This window comes from Odocoileus virginianus, chromosome 2 (assembly GCF_023699985.2).
Source record: "Odocoileus virginianus isolate 20LAN1187 ecotype Illinois chromosome 2, Ovbor_1.2, whole genome shotgun sequence".
Taxonomy (NCBI): domain Eukaryota; kingdom Metazoa; phylum Chordata; class Mammalia; order Artiodactyla; family Cervidae; genus Odocoileus; species Odocoileus virginianus.
The window spans coordinates 71,606,999-71,613,743 of NC_069675.1; positions in this window are offsets into that span (position 1 = coordinate 71,606,999).

The following is a 6,745-nucleotide window of genomic DNA, read 5'->3' on the forward strand; positions in this document are numbered from 1 at the left end:
ACTTCAGAAATATTAATTTGACAGATATATACAAAATTGAAAATTTTTTCCTCAAGGTATATTGACTACTTGTCATATGCCAAGTACGTACTAGGTATGGGAGTTAAAAAGCTAGGTGAAACAGTCTCTGTCCTTAGAAATAAATATTCAGTAGAAGATGACATAATAAAAGAAAAGTGTTTTAAATTAGGTAAGTGCGAAGATAATGGTTTAGCTGAGGTGCTGTTGGAACAGAGAGGAAGCGAAGTGCTCTCCAAGGAATTCCTAAAAATGTTTTTCAGGTGGATATGATATCTTAACAGCATCTCAAAAAGTGAAGGAATCTATATAGTAAAAAGCTGGGGGCGAACATTATAGGAAGAGTAAACAGTATAACAGAGGTATAGAAACAGAGGCAAACATGTTAATCAGGCAAATATGGGCATTTCTGATTTGCTGTATTCTAAAGTAAAGAGAAACATGGTATTAGAGGTTAGCAAGGGCTTTACATGCTTTTCTTATATCCAGGTAAGAGATGCACAGGCCTGAACTAGGGAAGTTGTAGTAGTGATGGTGAGAAAGGGACAGTTTCTCGAAAATGTAGAGGTAAGAGCATTAGGACTTAGTGATTGTATTTTGGGACTGAGGATAAGGAGAATCCTGAAATTGCTCTTAGGTTTCTGCCTGGGTAACCAGATAGGTTAGTAATGCCATTAACTGAGAATGAACAGGAGAGAGTGGCAAATCTGGTTCTACCGCAAGAGGCATGAGTTTGATTCCCTAACTGGGGAACTAGGATTCCTCATTCTGTGCAGTGCTTCCCATCCTCCACCCCACACCCCACCCCCGCCCTCAAGGGAAAGAAAAAAAGAAAACACATGTGGCTTGCATTATGTTTCTATTGGATAACACTAATCTAGAGCCTAGTCAGATTCTTGTTTTAATTATTTTGTACAAGACAACTGAGCTCATGCTGGTACACTTTATAAGTTATAATGAGTGTGTTCTGCCAGAAAGCACATAGTATCTGGCTATCGTTCTTTCTGTGATGTAGTAACTGATACTCAGTGCCTAGATACCTTAATTCATTAAGAATTTGCAAATGATTGCATTCTAATGAAATCAGTCCTTAGTTACTTACTCCTTACTCCTTTATTTGCCTTGTCTTTTATCTGGTTATTCAGTAATGCAAGTCATTATAGGAAAGGTAGGATTAATGTTTGATTCTTTACCATTATTAACAAGTTTTAAAAATGAATGATGTCCTTATCCTCAGGTGATGAATTTGTTTTCTTGATGTCATTATGAATTCATAGATTTAAGCATATTTAGTATATTTCAATGCCCTGCCATAGCTATGCTTATTGATGCCAAAATGGTCCAGTCTCTGGCCTGTGGGAACCTTCTCAAGTTGGTTCCTAAGCCCTTTGAACACAATCCTATTACAGTCTTTGTTAACTTTTAACCTCTGTTGTGTCTGTAGTGCTCTCTCCTCTTGTGTTCCTGATACTGGCAATTCACATCTTTTCTCTCTCTTTTTTCCTTGCTCAGTCAGCCTGTTTTTATGCATCTTAAAATACAAAAACAAAAAAAAAAAACCTCTAGTTTTAGGGTTCTTGGCTTTTTCCTATTTTTTCTTTCATTTTTCTGATTTCTGCTCTTAAGTTTATTTCCTTCCTTCTTGTTTTGTCTTTAGTTTCTTAAACTGAAACTTTAGATTATTGATTTGAGGCTTCCTTTTCTACTATAATCATTTAGTGTTAAAAATTTATAAGCATTTCTTTTTTTTTTTTTCTTTTGCACTGATAATAAAACTTCTAGGTTAATGGTGATATAAGCATTTCTTTAGCTATATCCCATGTGTTTTTGAAATGTTATATTTTCCTTTTCATTTATTTAAAAATATTTTCTACTTTACCTTGAAATTTCCTCTTGACTCCTGGATTATTTAAATATGTGCTATATAGTTTTCAAATATTTGGAATTTCTCAGATTGTGTGTTATTGAATTTGCATTTAGTTCTGGTACAGTCAGCATAGCATGATTTTAATTCTTTTAAATTTACTCTGGTTTGTTTTGTTACCTAGCATGTGATCTGCCTTGGTTAGTGTTTTTTGTCAACCAGGAGGGAAAAAGTGTATTCTGTTGTCATTGGATGGAGGACTCTATAAATCGCAGTTAGATAATATTGGTTGCTTATGTTTTTTAGATATGCTGTATTCTTGATGATTTTCAGTCTACTTGTATTAATTACTAAGAGAGGAGTGTTGAAACTCTCCAACATAATTATGGATTTGTCTATTTCTCCTTGCAGTTCTGTTAGTTTTTGCTTATTGTGCTTGGACCTTTGTTGCTAGTTGTATACACATTTAAAGTTACATCTTCTTGGTGAATTGGACCACTTATCATAAGGTAATGCTCCTCTTCATCCCCTGTAATTATCTTTGTTCAGAGTCTTCTTTGTCTGTTATGGCTACTTAGTTTTCTAAAATTAGTGTTTGCATGGCACATCTTTTCCCATCATTTAACATTCTTTTGCCCTAGCCTTTCATCTTTCCATATATGTAACTTTGTTCAATTAGAAAGATAACTTCCTTCATCCTGAATATATGTATTTATTTTCTAAATTTTTAATTGCATAAAGTAGTTAGATAAGATAGCCTATACTACCAAAAAACTCCAAATGTACTAGATAGAGTTCAAATTCTGTTTTTAGCGCTTTTTGTCTTTAGTCTGAGGTTGTATAGTCTAAATACTGTGTTCAAAAGTTACTTCGGTTAATCTTCCCCTCTATGCCCACATGGGCTTCCAGCTGGTGCAGTGGTAGAGTCGACCTGCCAAGCAAGAGACATAAGTTCAATCAGTTTTAAGGTCCCTCTCATTCTTGTTGTGTATGGGTTTTAGTATGTAAAACATATTTGTAAAAGTCATGACTGTGCAAAATATTTAGCCCTAGAGAAGTGTTACTGCTCCCATCCCTTAAACTGTGGCAGGTAAGAATCTCATTATTTTGTCATTATCTGCTTTGTGTTTCTTTTGCTAACATAAACAGTTGCATGTTTATTTTATTATTTTCTCCCTTTATTCTTACACAGAAAGGAGTTATTATAGATATTCTTCAGCACATTGCTTTAAAAAAATGAATAGAGTTTTGTGTGTGTGCATTTTCAGTTCAGTTCAGTTCAGTTGCTCAATTGTGTCTGACTCTTTGCAACCCCATGGACTGCAGCATTCCTGGCCTCCCTGTCCATCACCAACTCCCCAAGTTTACCAAACTCATGTCCATTGAGTCAGTGATGCCATCCTACCATCTCATCCTCTGTCGTTCCCTTCTCCTCCTGCCCTCAATCTTTCCCAGCATCAAGGTCTTTCAAATGAGTCAGTTCTTCACATCATGTGGCCAAAGTATTGGAGTTTCAGCTTCAACATCAGTCCTTCTAATGAACACTCAGGACTGATCTCCTTTAGGATGGACTGGTTGGATCTCCTTGCTGTCCAAGGGACTCTCAAGAGGCTTCTCCAACACCACAGTTCAAAAGCATCAATTCTTTGGTGCTCAGCTTTCTTTATAGTCCAGCTGTCACATCCATACATGACTACTGGAAAAACCATAGCTATGACTAGATGGAACTTTGTTGGCAAAGTAATGTCTCTGCTTTTTAATTGCTGTCTAGGTTGGTCATAACTTTCCTCCCAAGGAACAAGCATCTTTTAATTTCATGGCTGCAATCACCATTTGCAGTGATTTTGGAGCCCCCCAAAAATAAAGTCTGACACTGTTTCCACTGTTTCCTCATCTATTTGCCATGAAGTGATGGGACCAGATGCCATGATCTTAGTTTTCTGAATGTTGAGCTTTAAGCCAACTTTTTCACTCTCCTCTTTCACTTTCATCAAGAGGCTCTTTAGTTCCTCTTCACTTTCTGCCATAAGGGTGGTGTCATCTGCATGTCTGAGGTTATTGATATTTCTCCCGGAAATCTTGATTCCAGGCGTGCTTCTTCCAGCCCAGAGTTTCTCATGATATAATCTGCATATAAGTTAAATAAGCAGGGTGACAATATACAGCCTTGATGTATTCCTTTTCCTATTTGGAACCAGTCTGTTGTTCCATGTCCAGTTCTAACTGTTGCTTCCTGACCTGCATACAGGTTTCTCAAGAGGCAGGTCAGGTGGTCTGGTATGCCCATTTCTTTTAGGATTTTCCACAGTTTGTTGTGATCCACACAGTCAAAGGCTTTGGCATAGTCAATAAAGCAGAAATAGATGTTTTCCTGGAACTCTCTTTCTTTTTCGATGATCCAGTGGATGTTGGCAATTTGGTCTCTGGTTCCTTTGCCTTTTCTAAAACCAACTTGAACATCTGGAAGTTCACGGTTCACGTATTGTTTAAGCCTGGCTTGTAGAATTTTGAGCATTACTTTACTAGCGTGTGAGATGAGTGCAATTGTGCAGTAGTTTGAGCATTTTTGGCTATTGCCTTTCTTTGGAATTGGAATGAAAACTGACCTTTTCCAGTCCTGTGGCCACTGCTGAGTTTTCCAAATTTGCTGGCATACTGAGTGCAGCACTTTGACAACATCATCTTTTAGGATTTGAAATAGTTCAACTGGAATTCCATCACCTCCACTAGCTTGTTTGTAGTGATGCTTCCTAAGGCCCACTTGACTTCACATTCCAGGATATCTGAGTCTGAGTTGAGTGATCACACCATCGTGATTATCTGGTTCATGAAGATCTTTTTTTGTATAGTTCTTCTGTGTATTCTTGCCAGCTCTTCCTAATATCTTCTGTTTCTGTTAGGTCCAAACCATTTCTGTCCTTTATTGAGCCCATCTTTGCATGAAATGTTCCCTTGGTATCTCTAATTTTCTTGAAGAGATCTCTAGTCTTTTCCCATTCTATTGTTTTCTTCTATTTCTTTGCACTGATCAATGAGGAAGGCTTTCTTATCTCTCCTTGCTGTTCTTTGGAACTCTGCATTCAAATGGGTATATCTTTCCTTTTCTCTTTTGCTTTTCGCTTCTATTCTTTTCACAGCTTTTTGTAAGGCCTCCTCAGTCAGCCATTTTGCTTTTTTTACATTTCTTTTTATTGGGCATAGTCTTGATCCCTGTCTCCTACACAATGTCATGAGCCTCTGTCCATAGTTCATCAGGCGCTCTGTCTATCAGATATAGTCCCTTAAATCTATTTCTCACTTCCACTGTATATTCATAAGGGATTTGATTTAGGTCATACTTGAATGGTCTAGTGGTTTTCCCCACTTTCTTCAATTTAAGTCAGAATTTGGCAATAAGGAGCTCATGATCTGAGCCATAGTCAGTCAGCTCCTGGTCTTGTTTTTGCTGACTGTATAGAGCTTCTCCATCTTTGGCTGCAAAGAATACAATCAATCTGATTTCGGTGTTGGCCATCTGGTGATGTCCATATGTAGAGTCTTCTCTTGTGTTGTTGGAAGAGGGTGTGTGCTATGACCAGTGCGTTCTCTTGGCAAAACTCTATTAGCCTTTGCCCTGCTTCATTCTGTACTCCAAGGCCACATTTGCTTGTTACTCTAGGTGTTTCTTGACTTCCTACTTTGCATTCCAGTCCCCTATAATGAAAAGGGCATCTTTTTTGGGTGTTAGTTCTAAAAGGTCTTGTAGGTCTTCAAAGAACTGTTAAACTTCAGCTTCTTTAGCATTACTGGTTGGGGGCATAGACTTCGATTACTGTGACATTGAGTGGTTTGCCTTGGAAACGAACAGAGATCATTCTGTCATTTTTGAGATTGCATCCAAGTACTGCATTTTGGGCTCTTTTGTGCATTTTAGGTTTATAGAAAAATTTAGTGTGTAGTACAGAGTTCCCTTACACCCCCTTACCTCCCCACCACTTCACCATTTTCCCATTATTAACATTTTACATTACTGTGGTACTTTTGTTACAATTTATGGGCAAATATTGATATATTATTATTAGCTAAAGCTCATAGTTTACATTAGGGCTCACTCTTTGCATTGCACTTTCTATGAGTTTTGAGAAGTATATAATGACATGTATCCATCATTGCAAAATCATTAAGACTAACTTCACTGCCCTAAAAGTCTCTTGTGCTCTACGTGTTCATTCCTTGCTCTCTGCCCTGACAACTGCTGATATTTGGAGTGATAGCTTTGAAAATGGAGGAAGGGGCCCTGAGCCAAGGAATGCAAGCAGTTTCTAGAAGCTGGAAAAGACAGGGAAAACAGACTTTTTTACAGAGCTCCAGGAATGAACATAGATCTATTCACACCTCAGTTTTGGCTTATAAGGTCCATTTAGACTTCTGATCTCCAGAACTGAAAAATAACAGATTTGCATTGTCCTAAACCACTTAACCTGTAGTAATTTCTCATAGCAGCAATGGGAAACTGATGCAGCTCCCTATGTGTACCATGGCAAATAGATGGGGAAACAATGGAAACAATGAGACTATTTTTTTGGGTTCCAAAATCACTGCAGATGGAGACTGCCACCATGAAATTAAAAGACACTTGTTCCTTGGAAGAAAAGTTATGACCCACCTAGACAGCATATTAACAAACAGAAATATTACTTTGCGACAAAGATCCATCTAGTCAAAGCTATGATTTTTCCAGTAGTCATGTATGGATGTGAGAGTTGGACCATAAAGAAAGCTGAACACCAAAGAACTGATGCTTTTAAACTGTGGAGAAGACTCTTGAGAATCCCTTGGACTGCAAGGAGATCCAACCAGTCCATCCTAAAAGAAATCAGTCCT